General features: G+C 39.2%; 1 protein-coding gene across 2 annotated transcripts in view; it reads right to left on the reverse strand.

The window, feature by feature from the left end:
* Positions 1–19,908, reverse strand: part of gulp1 (GULP PTB domain containing engulfment adaptor 1) — a 132,398-nt gene that overhangs the window by 99,013 nt on the left and 13,477 nt on the right. For both annotated transcript variants that reach the window (XM_018097629.2, XM_031893544.1), the window contains exon 2: positions 4,726–4,805. The gene's annotated coding sequence lies outside the window, so the exon portion shown is untranslated. The remainder of the gene's footprint in view (positions 1–4,725; positions 4,806–19,908) is intronic.

The following is a 19,908-nucleotide window of genomic DNA, read 5'->3' on the forward strand; positions in this document are numbered from 1 at the left end:
CCCTCTAGCCTGTTGTTCCAGTGCCAGCTTCCCTCCAGCCTGTTGTTCCAGTGTTGGATTCCCTCTAGCCTGTTGTTCCAGTGCCAGCTTCCCTCCAGCCTGTTGTTCCAGTGCCAGCTTCCCTCCAGCCTGTTGTTCCAGTGCCAGCTTCCCTCCAGCCTGTTGTTCCAGTGCCAGCTTCCCTCCAGCCTGTTGTTCCAGTGCCAGCTTCCCTCCAGCCTGTTGTTCCAGTGCCAGCTTCCCTCTAGCCTGTTGTGCCCGTGCCAGCTTCCCTCCAGCCTGTTGTTCCAGTGCCAGCTTCCCTCCAGCCTGTTGTTCCAGTGTTGGATTCCCTCTAGCCTGTTGTTCCAGTGCCAGCTTCCCTCCAGCCTGTTGTTCCAGTGCCAGCTTCCCTCCAGCCTGTTGTTCCAGTGCCAGCTTCCCTCCAGCCTGTTGTTCCAGTGTCGGATTCCCTCTAGCCTGTTGTTCCAGTGCCAGCTTCCCTCCAGCCTGTTGTTCCAGTGCCAGCTTCCCTCCAGCCTGTTGTTCCAGTGTCGGATTCTCTCTAGCCTGTTGTTCCAGTGCCAGCTTCCCTCCAGCCTGTTGTTCCAGTGCCAGCTTCCCTCCAGCCTGTTGTGCCTGTGCCAGCTTCCCTCCAGCCTGTTGTTCCAGTGCCAGCTTCACTCCTGCCTGTTGTTCCAGTGCCAGCTTCCCTCCAGCCTGTTGTTCCAGTGCCAGCTTCCCTCCAGCCTGTTGTTCCAGTTTTCCTTCAGCTTGTTCTTCCAGTGCCAGTTTCCCTTCAACTTGTTGCTGAACTTCTAGCTTCCCTCCAGCCTGTTGTTCCAGTTTTAGCTTCTCCCCAGCCTGTTGTTCCAGTTTTCCTCCAGCTTGTTCATCCAGTGCCAGTTTCCCATCAACTTGTTGTTCAAGTTCCAGTTTCCCTCTAGTCCGTTGTTCCAGTTTTCCTCCAGCTTGTTTTTTCAGTGTTAGTTTCTCTCCAACCTGTTGTTCCAGCGCCAGCTTCCTTCCATCCTTTTGCCCTAGTGTCAGCACCTCTCCACTGGGAGCTTCCCTTCTTCCATACCCACTGCCTGTACCTGTGCCTGCATCCCTCCAGCATTTTAATTGCTTAAACTTCCTTCCAGAACCTTGACCCTGTGCCAGCTTGCATTATCCCTTGTTTTCAATGAGCAATATGATGGAGATGCCAGTAGCCAGAGTTCTAACTGTACAAAGCACTGGGATTACACAGTGTAATCCCAGTGCTTTGTACAGTTAAAACACTGATCATGTCTTGCAACTTACCTTATATGTACAAGCTGTACACTTTTGAATGTTTGAATGCCACAAATCTTTACACTACCAGTAAATAATGCCAAGTTTTGTACCTGACTTATTACAGGAAAAGGGGAATGGGGAAAGAAGAAATTCTCTTATCCAATAAATTTTCTCAGAAACTAGTGTTTTCTTGGGGGTATAAAATTCAAAATATTAGATGAAGAAGAAAAAGATAACACCTTAATTAGAAAACACTTTTAACAATAGCTTCCCACTGTTTGATTCAGCTCCAAATACCAACCAAGAGTTTATAAATTGATTCAATAAAGTGATTTGTGTTAAATAAATAAGAAAAGTGCAATTATTTAAAAGTACTAGCTTTTTCAATAGTCACTTAAAAAAACAATTCAATTCAAGTGCAAGTGCTATAGTTTTATATTCTTACAATTTCTCATCAAAAACCATCAATTGGTGACTGAATAAATTAGATTAAAAAAAAAATGCAGGTTTTTTTAAAGTCCCCAATTTTTTATAATTTCACTTAAAAAGACTTTTAGAAATCATCCAATCAAATGCATGTGCTATTCCTTCAAAACCATTAATTAGAAAAGTGCTAGTGCCACAAATTAAAATATCACCATATATGTGTAGTTTTCTTAAAAAGTCTTAAAAAGTCAAAGATAAATAAAATTCTATTGATTTAACAATGAATTAACAAGCTATCAGCCAAATTTTTGATTGATAATTTACCTCATTAGGTATTATAGAGAGAAAACGAAGATTCAAGAGGTGTGGAGATATCCCAATTGTATTTAACTATCTCAGTTTTTGCTGAATAATAAGGGATACCACAAGGCAAAGATAAGGCAGATACCAAGTTTACATTGCCTAAGGGCTCTGGCACACGGGGAGATTAGTCGCCCGCGACAAATCTCCCTGTTCGCGGGCGACTAATCTCCCCGAACTACCATCCCACCGGCAAAAATGTAAGTCGCCGGTGGGATGACACACGCTGTGCAGGCGAAATTGCCGAAGTTGCCTCGCGAGGCATTTTCGGCGATTTACCGAAATCGCCTGCACAGCGTGTGCCATCCCACTGACAACTTACATTTTCGCCGGTGGGATGGTAGTTCGGGGAGATTAGCCGCGACAAATCTCCCTTGTCACGGGCGACTAATCTCCCCGTGTGCCAGAGCCCTAATAAGCCACCCAGTAGCAATCCATACAACCTCAAGTATCAATTTAGCATTCCAGTAGTAAAAAATGTTAATACATTAAAATCAAAAAGACTACCAAATGTTAAAAAATCTGCTCCACAGTGCCTAGACACATGTTTAGCTTAATTAGCTTTCTCAAAAGGCAAAAGAGTGAGACTCTGGCTGCTGGGTGGCTTAATTGAAAAAAAAAGGTGCAGCTTAAGCTTTCTCCTTTACATTTATCTTAACTCGGTTTTCTCTCAAGATCCATGAGGTTTGCGGTTTTATATGATAATTTAGTCCTCTAATAAGTATTAGGCAAGGTAAACTTTGAGACTGCAGCCACTTGGTATCTGCCTTATCTTTGCTTTGTGGTATCCCTGTAATTAGTCAACAAAAACTGAGTTAAATACACTTGGGATATCTCCACACCTCTTGAATCTTCCTTTTCACTCTATATAATCAATCAATAATTTGGCTGATAGTTTGTTAAATCATTGATTCAACAGTATTTTATTTATTTTTTACTTTTATGTTGAGCTTGTCTTAAACTGGTTTAATTGTGTAAAAAATGAACTGTAAAGAATTAAACTGATTTAATGGAATCCAAAAACCATATTTAAAAAGCACCATAAATTAACTTTGTTTTCTGGCAGCTGGATACATCTTTAATTATAGCAGTGTTTCTGTCACCTTGACTGGTGTTTTCTGGCCTGCTCCTTGATAATTTGCTTAGCGGAAGAATTTCTTAATGCATCAGAAAGCTGACCCATGCAGAAACTGCATTTGTGTCTGAATTATTATGTTATTTTGAGCTTATAGTAGTGTTAACCCTATATTAGACAATAGCATTCCCATCCAAAGACATATTTTTTTTATTAACATATATATTTTGCTTAATTCGATCCTCATTTAAAACTCAAGCAATACCAGTACAGTTTTTCATATTTTACAGGTATAGATGTAGTTAAACAAATCTGGAGCTTATTGAGCATCTTTTTTCCATTTGCATATTAGTCTGTATACCAAATCAGCTGCAGAAGGTTCTAGCAACCTGTTTAATTTTGTCTTCCTCCTAACTGGCTTTTTCATCAGACAGAAGAAATTTTTTTTTTTTTTTAATTTAGGAGGTTACGCTTTTACAAAATAAAGTAGAGCTCATTCACAACATGGAAGGCATTGTGCAAATTGACACCCCATGAATACAGCACTGCCTGTGTAGGGCTGCGCTGTATTCATGAGGAGGTGGGGGAATCCAAATAGCATCCCTTTCCCTCCCACCCCCTTCACCAATTTGTGTGTCTTTTTAGTACAGGTTTGGGATCCCTTATCCGGAAACCCATTATCAAGAACTCTCCGAATTACAGAAAGCCCGTCTCTCATAGACTGCGGTTTAATCAAATAATTCAGAATTTAAATCTGATTTCCTTTTTCTCTGTAGAAATAAAACAGTACCATGTACTTGATTGCAACTAAGATATAAATAATCCTTATTGGCAAAACAATCCTAATGGGTTTGATTAATGTTTTATTGATTTTTTAGTAGACTTAAGGTATGGAGATCCAAATTACGGAAAGACCCTTTATCTGGAATACCCTTGGTCCCGAGCATTCTGGATAATATGGGTCCTATACATGTATAAGGAATTTTTTTTTATCTCCCGAGAGTTGCAGAGTGCAACATTACCTCTGCTGAAAGTTGGATGTAAATGAACACCAAGGGGTGTAAAGGTGCTTGCTTGGAGACCCAGAGATGCCTGGAACTGTAGCCAAACATAATTGTGGCATTAGGCACTTGAAACTGGAAAAGATTAATGTGCTGCAATTCCCTTACCTCTTGGCAGGACTGTACAAGCTGTGGCATTTGATGAGTTGATTCTTTATCAGTATTTATAGGGTCTGAACAGACATGCAACCTTTTGTAAAAGATGTCTACCTTTATTGAAAAGTAGCAGAGCTAAGGTTCTACATCAGTACTGATATAGCACTAAAAACAGATTCTTCAGCATTATTCCATACACCTCTGCCTTTACTCATGGAGAAAAATCCATGATGGCTAAGATAAATTATTACAGTTGATCTTTAAATACAATATGCATCACCCTCCCTTAGCTAATACCTGCTGAATTAAGACTTGGGGTAAGCTAGCAAGACATGAGTCTTTTTTTAATTCCTACTATGGTACAGGACTAGCTAATGTACCTGCCAATGTTTTCCTATTTTTCCATGCACTTGTAGTGGTACCCTTATTATTATGAGCTCGTATAATTACCTTTTAGTCCCTCTTGTGTGGCATTGAAGGCTTGCAGTAGGATCAAGAGCTATGATTTATTCAGTCACAGATGACAGAATCTGCAAAAAGTGAGATGAAAGGGTTAACAGGAAACATGGGCAGCAAAATGATCACATGTATGTATCTGACAGAATAAAAGTACAAGAGAATAATGTGTGCCTTTGAATTAGCAGAATCAGTAAAAAGCAACATAATTAATACAGAGAGATAAACAGTTATATGCTACCCAGAGCTATCACCACTCCCTTTTGTTCTTTGGAATTATACACTTTATCCTTTTTAAAACATGTTTTAAATATGTTGAACTCACTCAAAGTACAGTTATCAAGATGTTGCCAATCTCAATGCATTTTTGAAAAAAAAAATGAGTAACCAAAAGTGATCATTTTATACTTTAACTATTTCTCTTATTGATTAGCATTTTGGCAAATACTGCTAGAAGCATGGCTATCAAAGTGGATGTTTCCACTACCAAGTTACCAGTCCTTGTAGCCCACTATCTAAAAAGAATTTACCAATTTTTCTTTGAAAATAACACTAACAATAACTTTCCTCTCTGTTATTATTCTAAGCTATCTATAACACTGGCATCAAGTATTTTTTTATTGACTGGGACAGTAAAATACTAGCCAGGTGGTAACCCTATGCAATAATATTTAAACCTCAACATCTTCTATATTAATGATATGCATACAATGAGTCGAATTTTGGAAGAGAGTGAAAGATCTCCAGTTTCCATTTATGAAAAACAAGTAAAGTCTTCATTATTTTAGATGAATCTCCACCAAAACACAGTACAGGTATTGGACCCCTTATCCGGAAACCCATTATCCAGAAATTTCCGAATTACGGAAAGGCCATCTACCATAGACTCCATTTTAATCTAATAATTCACATTTTTAAAAATGATTTCCTTTTTCTCTGTAATAATAAAACTGTACCTTGTACTTGATCCCAGCTAAGATATAATGAATCCTTATTGGTAGAAAAACAATCCTATTGGGTTTATTTAATGTTTAAATTATTTTTTTAGTAGACGTAAGGCAGGAGATCCAAATTATAGAAAGATCCCTTATCCGGAAAACCCCAGGTCCCAAGCATTCTGGATAATGGGTCCCATACCTGTACTACAATCTGAAGGTTATGACTTTAGGTAGGATTACACTTATAATTAAATTATTTTACCTTAATTTTGGTTGAATACAAACTAGACACATTTTTAATTAGGTGATTTCATATATATTACGCTACCCAGAAACATTAGATCTGTGCAATAGTAGGGGTCTTCATTGTAGTCATTTATCAGTGGATTTTACTTGTTGAATAGTATGTGCCAACAATTTAATTTTTTTAATTTTCTGTTAGTATAATTAGCATATGCATCTCCTTTCCCCAGTACCTTTAATTTAAAAAAATACTCACTTCCAGTTCTGACTCTTCAAACAGTGAATCAGAAGCCAGTTTTCCTCCTAATCTTTTAAAATAATGGCTTTTTCTACATTGTCAGAACCAGTAGCGCAGAGTATAAAAATTGCCAGTCAGATACTAATTTCACAGCAATTACATTTACAAATAACAAAGATTATTCATTCTCACCTGCCCCTGTTCCAATGGAGCTTACAATTTCTGACACAGTATTTTTGAAGTATGGACAGAAACACTAGAATAACTTAAAAATCCTTGAAAATAGTGGTTAGGCCAGAATTTACTTTAAAAAGTGCCTTACAGATTTTTCAATCCACAGGTAATATTGAATTTAGGAATATACAGTGGCTTGCAAAAGTATTCGGCCCCCTTGAACTTTTCCACATTTTGTCACATTACAGCCACAAACATGAATCAATTTTATTGGAATTCCACGTGAAAGACCAATACAAAGTGGTGTACACGTGAGAAGTGGAACGAAAATCATACATGATTCCAAATTTTTTTTACAAATAAATAACTGCAAAGTGGGGTGTGCGTAATTATTCACCCCCCTTTGGTCTGAGTGCAGTCAGTTGCCCATAGACATTGCCTGATGAGTGCTAATAGCTAAATAGAGTGCACCTGTGTGTAATCTAATGTCAGTACAAATACAGCTGCTCTGTGATGGCCTCAGAGGTTGTCTAAGAGAATATTGGGAGCAACAACACCATGAAGTCCAAAGAACACACCAGACAGGTCAGGGATAAAGTTATTGAGAAATTGAAAGCAGGCTTAGGCTACAAAAAGATTTCCAAAGCCTTGAACATCCCACGGAGCACTGTTCAAGCGATCATTCAGAAATGGAAGGAGTATGGCACAACTGTAAACCTACCAAGACAAGGCCGTCCACCTAAACTCACAGGCTGAACAAGGAAAGCGCTGATCAGAAATGCAGCCAAGAGGCCCATGGTGACTCTGGACGAGCTGCAGAGATCTACAGCTCAGGTGGGGGAATCTGTCCATAGGACAACTATTAGTCGTGCACTGCACAAAGTTGGCCTTTATGGAAGAGTGGCAAGAAGAAAGCCATTGTTTACAGAAAACCATAAGAAGTCCCGTTTGCAGTTTGCCACAAGCCATGTGGGGGACACAGCAAACATGTGGAAGAAGGTGCTCTGGTCAGATGAGACCAAAATGGAACTTTTTGGCCAAAATGCAAAACGCTATGTGTGGCGGAAAACTAACACTGCACATCACTCTGAACACACCATCCCCACTGTCAAATATGGTGGTGGCAGCATCATGCTCTGGGGGTGCTTCTCTTCAGCAGGGACAGGGAAGCTGGTCAGAGTTGATGGAAAGATGGATGGAGCCAAATACAGGGCAATCTTGGAAGAAAACCTCTTGGAGTCTGCAAAAGACTTGAGACTGGGGCGGAGGTTCACCTTCCAGCAGGACAACGACCCTAAACATAAAGCCAGGGCAACAATGGAATGGTTTAAAACAAAACATATCCATGTGTTAGAATGGCCCAGTCAAAGTCCAAATCTAAATCCAAATCGAGAATCTGTGACAAGATCTGAAAACTGCTGTTCACAAACGCTGTCCATCTAATCTGACTGAGCTGGAGCTGTTTTGCAAAGAAGAATGGGCAAGGATTTCAGTCTGTAGATGTGCAAAGCTGCTAGAGACATACCCTAAAAGACTGGCAGCTGTAATTGCAGCAAAAGGTGGTTCTACAAAGTATTGACTCAGGGGGCTGAATAATTACGCACACCCCACTTTGCAGTTATTTATTTGTAAAAAATGTTTGGAATCATGTATGATTTTCGTTCCACTTCTCACGTGTACAACACTTTGGGGCTGATTTACTTACCCACGAACGGGTCGAATGGAGTCCGATTGCGTTTTTTTCGTAATGATCGGTACTTTGCGATTTTTTCGTATGTTTTGCGATTTTTTCGGATTCTTTACGAATTTTTCGTTACCAATACGATTTTTGCGTAAAAACGCGAGTTTTCCTATCCATTACGAAAGTTGCGTAAAAAGTTGCGCATTTTGCGTAGCGTTAAAACTTACGCGAAAAATGCGCAACTTTTCGCGTAAGTTTTAACGCTACGAAAAATGCGCAACTTTTTACGCAACTTTCGTAATGGATACGAAAAACTTGCGTTTTTACGCAAAAATCGTATTGGTAACGAAAAATTCGTACAGAATCCGAAAAAATCGCAAAACATACGAAAAAGTCGCAAAATGTTCGTTTTCAAGTCGGAACTTTTCCAATTCGGGTCGGATTCGTGGGTTAGTAAATCAGCCCCTTTGTATTGGTCTTTCACATGGAATTCCAATAAAATTGATTCATGTTTGTGGCTGTAATGTGACAAAATGTGGAAAAGTTCAAGGGGGCCGAATACTTTTGCAAGCCACTGTATATTATATTTTGAAACAGTATTGAACACTGCTGGCAAAATTTCATATTTACCAAGCTCTGTATAAAATTGTGGGCTAGAATAATAAATATAAGAGCACTGAGTTGTCTATGAGGTACAAGCCTTGAGAGCTTAAATACACTTTCATCCCCTAATGTTTGGCTCAGTTTTGCTATTTGAATCAGTCAGCTGTAAATAATGTACATCATGAAGCTCACTTTAGTAAGGAAGGTTCATGCCATGAATGCATTATGATTTTTTAAATAGTTGGTATGTTCTGCAGCAGACTTGTGGGAACACAAGTAATTTATTCTATCAGAATGCATTTTACGCATAAATTCCCTCCATGTAATTTTTAGATGTTTTTTTGTTATGTTTGTTCGTAATTCAGTTCAGTCAAAATGTGCTTATATGATTTACAGTTGTATACATGTATTTTTCCTCTAGACAACTTCACATATTAGTAGTCATTATAATTATCCAATCTATAGCTTGTGTGTGCCTAAACCTAAATTCCAGGTACGGCAAAGGGTGCTGCACATATGGGGATGTAAACCATGACTTTTATCAAGATCAAACAGACATGCTAAGCTAATTAATTAATTACATAATTAAACACAGAAGTGGAATGTCTTTAAAGTGCTACTTAACAAACATACCTGTAAGTAATGGAGGAAAGACGTGCCAAACCATTGTGGTTTGACATAAAGGTTAGCAGTAAGATCGGTAAGGCAAAAAGTGTGCATTTAAGACATTCACATTAGCTGGTATAGCAAAACAGGCTTATAAAGCATGTAAAAAACAAGCTGATCATTAGTTTTAAAGAGAGGTAAATAGATGGATAAGAGCAAGAAAAGAGTAGAGATTCTGAACTGTTCTTTTTTTTGCAACCCAGGGTACTAAAGGCGTCAGCCACTGATTGTCAAACCAAGTTACTTAAATTTTTAGGCTTTTTTTTGGATGTCTGGCATGGTGTCGAGAGATTGGCAAATTGATAATCTGGTGCCTTTATTTAAGATACCAGAAGTTCAAATTGCACTATTATGACTTTGTAAAACCACAAATGTTACTTCTATGGCAGGAGGTGAGCACAAACCTAGACAAATGGGAATGTGGAAGTGAATGTTATCTACTCTGATTTTGCTGAACCATTTGATGCAGTAACCCACAGAAGATTACTGGTTAAATTAACCAATAATAGCCTTTACCATAATATTTTACTTGGATTGAGGACAGTTTTAAGGATATATTACGAAGAGTGGTGGTAAATGGTACATTTTCTAATTGGAAAGTGCATTACCACAAGGACCTTGAGGTAAGCACTGTCTCTGCATTTGCTGATGATATTTAACTGTCCAAAACTTTGTTGCAACTTTGCAGAGAGATCTGACTAAATTGTTAGGCAACTAACTGTCAAATGTTGATAAATGCAAAGTTAAGCACTAATTTACTAAAATTAGTTTTTTTTCTGGCCTTGAAAGTCTTATAAACTCGACATGGTATAAATCTGAATTAAACTTGATCAGTGTTGTATTTATAAAATGTCACGATAATGCTTGAATCGTTTGTACGAAATTTTCAAGTTTGTTTTCGAAAATTACAAATTTATTGGAGCTGAAAGTATCATTAAAATTAGAAAAATGTATTTATATAATATACATCCCTTTTCTAAACTAACTGTGGAAACTGAGATCAAATTACAAACCTTCCAATATGCCAAAAATGATCATGATGATGCACTAAACTGTATTCCTGTGGCTACTAATGTCACAACCTAATCACAATTACAGTGTATTTAATTTAATGATTGCAATACTGGTATTAACATACAATTGACAGGATCATTTTTATGCTACTTCCCCCACAATTTTAACAAATCTTTTTTTCCCAAGTTATATTTATCTAACAATGGCTAAATCACTGAAGATAATATTATAGACAAAATTATCTTACATAAGTCCTAATAAACAGAATCATTTTAAAGGCAAATCTATGATCTTGGCAAATCATTATTATTCGATTAGAAACTGCAACACTTCAGATTTCAGGAAGTTAATGAGGGTAAAAGCATGCTCTGCATTATAAAAAGATGGAACAGTTCCAGATTCAGGTCCTTTAATAGAAAAGGAAAGGTAAAAACTAAGTAAGCTTTATCAGAAAGGTCTATGTAAATACAGCTATAAGCAAGCAGTAATTACTGTAAGCAGTAATGCTGCACTGAGTCCTCTTTAAAAAGAAACACAGGATTTCTTGTCTCTTTTTTATAAACATGATGTTTCAGTGTCTGACTTCCTCTCTCAGAAACATCCTTAATTCCCATGGCCAGAGTCTGCGCAGAGTCTCCCCTCTCCCTTCTCCTGCTCCCCCTCCCACCAGAATGCTAAGAACTCCCTCCCCCTCCCTTAGGAATGTGTGATCTCAGCTATAACGGCTAGATTGCAGTAGTGCTGGGCGGTATACCGGTATAAACCGAACACCGTTTTTTTTTTAAAAAATGATATAAATTTTTAACTTACCGGCATACCGGTGTGAGCGCCTCCTGGCAATTTTTCTTACTATTTCGGGGTTGTGCGCGCTGACGTCACGTGCGCGCTGACGTTATGTGCGCGCTGACGTCACGCGCGCAACCCGGAAATAGTAAGAAAAATTGCCAGGAGGCTCTACAAAAGCGCCGTCGCTAGGACGCATACCAATGTGAGCTGTCGGGGGTGCCTGCGGCTGCCTGGCAAGTCATTTATATTTATGTGAAGGGGATGGGGGGGTGTTTGGGGTGGGGGGTGCGGATGGGGGGGTGTTTGGGGTTGGGGGGGTGTTTGGGGTTGGGGGGGGTGTTTGGGGTGGTCACCTAATCATGCATGGGGAAAAAAAAATACCGTCAAATACCGTGATACCGATAAAATTTTGAAAAATACCGTGATATAAATTTTTGGTCATACCGCCCAGCACTAGATTGCAGGCAGGAAGCTACCTAAAATGGCAGCTGCTATCTTAAGCAAACAGAGAAAGCTTCTAAAGATGTTTACTCTGTTTTGGTAATGCTTTCTGCAGAATAAATATATTGTTCTAGGTGGCACTAATGTGGCAAATCTATTGGCAGTAAAATGCCAAAATGCCTTTACCTGGGTCATACTAAAAACATTTTAAAATCCCTAAGCTGAGAATTGAAATTTTCATGAGCTATTACTGCACTTGCTTATAAAATCATATTAAGTGCAAAATACAAAAAAGGAAGTCACTTTCGATTCAGTAGGTGCAAAAAACTGCCTCCATGAAGGTTTATTGGAGTAATCAGTTAGAAGGATACAGACGTTTCGGGAACCTCTTGTTCCCTTTTTTAATGTAGCATTCCCTAACACCCACCCCAGGTGAACAGAATTTAAACTACATGGTGCACGTCCACGATCATAGGAAATCTCGCAAGATCTCGGGCTGTTAGTGATATCAGTCATAGGTCACGTGATAAGCCATGGCTTTTAGGAATACGCACTTCAAGTTAACTTTACTATAGACTCTATCTGGGACAGCACAACTGATTTTTTCTTTTTGCTTAAAAAATCATTGGTCAAATACATTACTGTCCAACTTCTGTGGTACCAAGGGCCGGAATTTCTCTAGGATACATAGTGGAGGGCCGCTAATGGAAGCCATTTTGACCACTCCCCTTTTTTAAACTGCACCCACTTCAAACCACACACATGTTATCACAAGAGCTTTTAAGACCATGCCCACATTAATGGTAGTAGCACAGCAATAACCCAAATGCTTGGTGCTCACTGAAGGGATGTCAACCATCATTCATATGTGAAAGAATTATATTATGTCATATTAAGAAATGCCCTTAAATCCATATGCCTCTTCCTCCCCTGTGGATAGCACAGCAAACCCCAGCACATAATTACACACCTTAGGGACCATTTAATGGCTATTTCCAACTACTAACAAACTCCCAGAACAAACCCCTGCCAGGTTCACTTCCCACAGGCAGCATAGGGCAGATAGCGTATGGTACACACAGGCAGCATAGGGCAGGCAGAGCATAGCACACTCAGGCAGCTAAGGGCAGACAGAGTATGGCACACACAGGCAGTACTCTGCCTGGCCTATGCTGCCTGTGTGTTACATACTCTGCTTGTCCTATGCTGCCTGTGTGTGCCATACTCTGCCTGTTCTATGCTGCCTGTATCTGCCATACTCTGCCTGCCCTATCCCACCTGTGTGTGCCATACTCTGCCTGTGAACAATGCAGGGGGTGAACAATGCAGAGATTGTGCGAACAATACAGGGGATTACATGTTTAAACAATACAGGGGGATTACAGCCTGAATCTGAGGTGTGAACCAGTTAATCTAAGTACTGATACCATTTAAATCTTACACAAAAGTAAGCCATCAAAGACAGGTGGGGGGCCACGGGCCGCCAGTACAGCACTGGTCTAATAGAAGATTCTTATTAACTTAGCAGCAGTTTCACAAATGAGCCCATGTACAGAAGGCATTTATGCCCTGAAACTAAAGGTTCTGGTACACTTTAATAACTGCAATGTTTAATCCAGTTAAGTGCAGGCATCTGTCATCTGTCATACACAGATAAATGCTTGGGTGGGTCATGGTGTTAATAAGTGGAGCTATGAATTTATAGGGGGCAGAGTCCTGACATCCAGAGGACAAAGTCCTGTCGTGAAGGATGGATCGGCTGTGGATATGGTGAGTATAGGAACTAGGAAGGGAAGAATGGAGCATGTTAAAGGCGGGCTGGAGACAGATTGAGTATCTGGTAAATTTGTCATTCCGGCTCAGCCTCGGCTGGTATTTTACCGGCTAGGCCCCTTCTGGACCCGCTCTAACACTAAATTTGTAAGTGGGAGAAAAGGGGCTGCTGCCACCTGAGGCTGAGGATCGTGAAATTTGTCCTCCACCTGAGGATCACCCCGATTAGTACTAATTGTAGTGCTCATACAGCCATGGAATTTCTGTTAAGGAAAGTCAGCAAGGCAATATTGTGGAAAAGCAGCAAATATTACATTCACTATGTCAGGGATCTACATGAGTGGGAAGAGAAGGGTATATCCAATGTCTTAAAAAGACACAAATGTATATATATAGTCCACAAGCAATCGGCACTCACCGCTTTAAAGTCACTCGCCGGGTGCTGTCCAGAAAATAGAAAGCGCATTTGTAGAAAGCACTCGCGGCATCCAGATGTAGGAAGAAATATTATTTATTTAATCACCGCATCTACACGTTTCGACCCCCATAGGATCGTCATCAGGATGGGGAAGGGAAGTGAGGTGCAAGCATAAATACAAAGATTAACCAATCAGTGCTCACAGACAATTTACATATTTAATCACAGTGTTAACATATGTTATTTTGATTTAAGTGGATAATATTCACCAATAAGAAAGACGTGATCACATAACCCCATAAGTGGAAAAACCCACATATCATACAGGGATACTTAAAAACCAAATTCATTTAAAGTTTGTGAATCACAGCGCCAGTGTGAATTAATACATATTGTCATGATATCACAATCCTCAGCAATATCTATATATATATATATATATATATATATACTGAGGCTAGCCAAAAATGAGCATAACCACAAAGTGAAAAATTCTAAAGCCAACACCTATCAAAAGGAAGTGAAAATATGGCATGATATCATCTTACACAGTGAAACTGATTTAATAACAGTATATACCCAACTATAGGGGTCAATTAGATAAAGTGAATATGTGCAAATGAAGGTATAGGAAATTGTTTAAAAACATTAAAAACATCAACCTTTTCCAAGGGTGTTAAAAAGCACAATAATATCAGAAGTCTCAAATGGGAGGAATCAATATATCATATACCAATATCAGCATCATCAAATAATATAAAGATAGTCAAAATTTAAATATAGAAGGTCAATTGCACTTCTTCCATAGTAATCCAACCAAGTTCATAAAAAACAGGAGAGCGAAAACATTTCGTTGAGTCCATGGGGGGCAATAGTATCCAATCTTCGGATCCATGGAGCCTCTCTTTGTAGCAATAATTTAGAGCGATCGCCACCGCGTGCAGGAAGAGGGATATGATCAATCAAAATAGCCCTTAACATTTTTAAATGCCTTTATAATGGGTATGGATGTGTTAATATAAAAATGACTTTGGGTTACATGTTTAATTTGAAAAGGACTTTTACTATACAGTTTTTTATGTCTGGGTGACAGGTCCACTTTAAGTATCCCTGTATGATATGTGGGTTTTTCCACTTATGGGGTTATGTGATCACGTCTTTCTTATTGGTGAATATTATCCACTTAAATCAAAATAACATATGTTAACACTGTGATTAAATATGTAAATTGTCTGTGAGCACTGATTGGTTAATCTTTGTATTTATGCTTGCACCTCACTTCCCTTCCCCATCCTGATGACGATCCTATGGGGATCGAAACGCGTAGAGGCAGTGATTAAATAAATAATATTTCTTCCTATATCTGGATGCCGTGAGTGCTTTCTACAAATGCGCTATATATATATATATATATATATATATATATATATATATATATATACGAAAATAAACTATATGCTTTTACATGGCGATACATTTTCAACAATCACACCTCACTTAGGCTCTGTATTTAGCCAATCCATTTACTTTCAGTTAATTATCTTTTTTTAAGAAGTATTTTAAAAACCTAAAACAGAAGTATTAGTTGTTCATGATTTACAGTATTAGTCAGATTTTGAATGACTCCCTTGAAATCCTCCTACTTTCAGATATGAACACAATTATTGTGTCATGGTTAATCAACCACATCATCCAAAGTGAAGCAGAACAAAAATTAGAACAATTATATTTCTTCAATATAACATAGCTCAGCTTCAACTTCTATTTATAGCATTCCAGTGTGTCTGTTTAGGACATTTTGAGGTAAGTTTTAGTGGTGATATTGCTGTATTCTTTAGAGAACAGCTTTGACTGTTCTCTCTTTGACAGAATTTCACCTAAAATTTACCCTGAACCCTATGTGATATTCAAGAATGAATGGATACTACTTATTAATAAAGGAGGAGAACACATACTAAATTGGTGAAGTGACTGCAAAATATTGATTAATAAACTATGTACTGCATGGGACCCTAGCATTCTCAGGTGTAATACAGAATGCCCAAAGTTTCTGACATATCGAGTAAAAGGGCCAGATTTCCAATGGCACTCCTATTCTCTTTGTGGTGCGGTGTCGTCATCACTCATGCATGTGACATCATTGCGTCGCACTTGGTGTGAATATTTGGCAAAAAAAAAGGCAACAATAAGTCTTTCCTTGTGAAGTTCCCGGGTGCATTTAAATTGCTGTTTTGACTTGATCTACCAGTTTCTGGCTTTCTGCTTTGTTCCCCACACTGCAAAAATACCCCACAGTGTATATATTTCTTGAAAAATGCAGACCTCTGACCATTTAAATGTGTTCTCGTTGCTTTACTACATGCAGAATTCTAGACAAAATTATTTGTAAAAGTCTCTACAACATCCCTCACTAAAGTAGTCTCAGCTCAGTTGCCTACATACTGTCCCGGGAAAGCCCTAGGACCTAACTAAAGCTATTTGGCATCTTTTCCATCACATTCTGCCATAGGTGGATTTTCAATAAGGCAAGGGGAGGCTAAGCCTCCCTAAACTTGTTTGGAACCTTAGGAAAAAAAAAAACTGACTCCGTTTCTGCCTTTAGGCTCATGCCACACCAGGCGTAGGGCTGATTTTTTCGGCAAGCGGAAAAACGCTTGCCGAAAATTCAGCCCTACGCCTGCTACTTGTGCCTGCACCCGAATGAATGGGATACGCTCGGGTGCAGGCACATGTAGCCGATATACGCATGAAAACGCGAGACTTTGCATTCTCTCGCGTTTTCGTGCGTATATCGGCTACATGTGCCTGCACCCGAGCGTATCCCATTCATTCGGGTGCAGGCACAAGTAGCAGGCGTAGGGCTGAATTTTCAGCAAGCGTTTTTCCGCTTGCCGAAAAAATCAGCCCTACGCCTGGTGTGGCATCAGCCTTAACATTAGGGAAATCTTCTTCCATTCCTGCAAGTTCTGGTTCTGTTGTAATCTGTTGTGCTCTGATTGAATCTTTCTTCTTGTGGCTTCTTTAATCAGAGCTCTTGACAGACAGTAAAACTGACCAATCAAGGGACAGATGTAGGCAAGGTTGGGGAAATATTACAAACTGAAGGCTCTGTAGAAATGAAGACTGGTAAGAAGGATCTGCAGGCTGTAACTTTACCTAAGATCCACACCAACTCTGAACAGTTCCTGCAAATTTTATGCCACTCCCATGGATACTATACTATGTTCTAAAAGCTGAATCACAAGCTGAAATTAAATAGTTTTTTGTCACCTGGCATCTATAATATCCCTAATCTCCTCGCTCCAGTCCTAAATTAACTCTTTCCCCTGAAAATTTTGCTTTTATATATTTGCTGTGGTTTTTTGCACTTACTTTTTCTTACTTTTGTCATTGTTTTGTTAATTTCTAGTTAAGTTACAGTGGAGCCCTCATAAGACTGCATAGCTGGGAAACAAGCACATTTTGTGTTTCAGTGCCAGTGTAAGGACATGCCTGAATATCTGCCATTAGTACCCACTGCATCTCACTGCATATAATGTGCTGCTTTTGTAAATACAGTGTTCTGCTGGGGTTTGATCTCAGGACTTCTTGATTGTTGACTGCTCTCCCTAACCAGCAAGAGCACATTGCTCGTTTATTTACCCATGCACTTGTATACTGGGCTTTGTGACATCACCCCAGCAGCCTTATTGCTTAGGTGGGGTCAGCAAATCAGGGCTGACTCTGCCCTATATAACCCCAGCCTCCTCACGTTCCTTGACTGAGTATTGGTCTAACTGTGGGCACTGTGGCTTGTCCCTACCTCCTAGTTCCATGTTCTGGCTCCTGTCCCTATTCTGTTTCTGTTCTAGCTCTGTCCTTGTTAAAACCTGTTCCAGTCCTGTTCGTGTTCTTGTTCCAGTTCTGTTCCTGTTTTCGCTGCAGTCCAGTTCCTGTCCAGCTCTCAGTCTTCGCCTGCTCAGTCCCGTCCTGACCTGCTTTCAGTCTTTGTGTGCTTCGTCCTATCCTGCATTCAGTCTTTGCCCAATCCGTCCTGTCCTGTCCTGCTCTCAGTCTTCACCTGCTCCATTCTGTCCTGTCCTGCTCTTAGTCTTCACACGCTCTGTTCTATCCTGTCCTGCTCTCAGTCTTTGCTCGTTTTGGCCTGTCCTGTCAGTCTTCGCTCACTCCATCCTGTCAGTCTTCACCCTCTCTGTCCTACGTCATCCATTTTACAATTTCTCTGTCCTGTTCTTGTCATTACATTAACAGCCCCTGCCTTAAAGGCTCACCTTTCCCATCTCCTCTTAAGCCCACCTACCTATGCCCTCACAGAATCCTTTTCCTAACATACAGACTGCATTTCACTGTATATAATGTGCCTGGGATGTCAGTACCCACTGCCTTTCCTGCTATAAAATTAACAAACACAAATAGTTGAAGAACCCCTCATAGAAGAGCATGTATTAATACTTTTATCCTAATTTTTAGGGTAATAAAGGACTCCCACCTGCACTTTTGCACAGTATCCTTGTAAGTCAGTGGGACCCCCAAGAGGCAGTTGGGAGGTTCATTTTTTTACACCAGCAGCAAATCCACTAAGTCTCACATTAGCTTTAGGTCAGTTTATGTATGTCCCATCTTTAGCCTCCCCAAACAAAATAGTCACCCTCCACCTATGCATTCTGCTTTTAACTTCATCTCACCCTCTATGTTTTTAATAGTTAAACACCCTACCTAATAAAACAATTCCTAAAAGAGGAATTGCAATATATTATTTATGCTTAAGTAAATCTGAGCCTGACTACAAACATATGATATTCCATCCAGCCTTGTTTAAAAAAGAAAGACTCATGAAAGCTGTCATGTGAAAATAGCGCATAAATATTTTATGAACTGATCTCAAAAGCTGGGAGAGAATAGAAAATACCAGCCTGAAAATTATGAAAGATTTAGACAAGGGGATGCTAGATATTTTACACTGAGAGAAAAACATAAAAAAAGGAATGACAACTGAACTTTGAGCGATTTCATTTTCATGGAGCCATTAGTAAAGAGATTCAGAAGATTCAGAAAGTAATCACTAAGATCATTTTTTAGCAATTATCTTTAAATGTTCAGGGATGAAAACAATATGAACTCGAAAGGGAAGTTTGAGAACAAACTTTATGTTGGGTTTAAAAACGTAAAGTCACTGAATGAAATCTGATCTGTTGTTGGCTCTGCCCACTTTTTCTAACCTTGGACCACAGTTATATAGTAAAAACCACTGTGCAAAGTTTGGGGACCCTGGTCTTAATAGTGTCTGAATGGCAGCAATTTAAATTTCCCCACTGAAAGTCAACGAGTGACATCTGATTGGCGGTTGGTGGCTCCGCCCACTTTTTCTAACCTGGAACTGCAGTTACCCAGTGATTAATTCTGCAAAGCTTAGGGACCCTGGGATTAATAGTTAAAGAATGGCAGCAGTTTAAATTTAAAGCAATAAAAGTCAATAGGTAAATTGTGATTGGTGGTTGGTGGGTGTGCCCACTTTCTAACATTGAGTCGAAGTCACCCAGTGACAAACAGTGGGCACCCTGGCATAAATAGTGTGAGAATGGCAGCATTTTAAATTTAAACCAATAAAATTCAATGGATGAAATCTGATTGGCTTTTAATGGCCCAACCCACTTTTCCTATTTTTGAACTGCAGTCCCCCAGGCATAAAAAGTGTGGAACTGACAGCATTTTACACTTCACCATTGAAAGTAAATAGGTGAAATGTGATTGGCTGTTGGTGGCTCAGACCACTTTTTTCTAACTTTGAACGGCAAATAGCCAGTGACTAACTCTGGAAAGTTTAACAACCCTGTAATTAATTAATACTTAAATAATGGCATCAGTTTAAATATATGAAATTTAATAGGTGGAAATGGCTTGGCTGTTCGTGGCTCTGCCCACAATATTCTAACAATATGCATATATAAGAAACGTGAATACTTGAAAAAAATCTGAAAGTAATCTAATGTTAGGTCATATTCTATTTATTATTCTTAGCCCAATCTAAGCAAATCAGCAGGCCATTAAAAGCCTCTGGATAACAAGCTACACTTCGTCTAACAGGCTGAAGCTGGGGAAAAAGAATGGGTTTGTTTCTACAAAAATATAACTAAAAATGCCATACAAACACCAAAATAATAAAAAAAATGATTACATTGTGTTTTTTTAATTAGTTTTAAAG

The sequence above is a fragment of the Xenopus tropicalis genome, chromosome 9 (assembly GCF_000004195.4).
Source record: "Xenopus tropicalis strain Nigerian chromosome 9, UCB_Xtro_10.0, whole genome shotgun sequence".
Classification (NCBI taxonomy): domain Eukaryota; kingdom Metazoa; phylum Chordata; class Amphibia; order Anura; family Pipidae; genus Xenopus; species Xenopus tropicalis.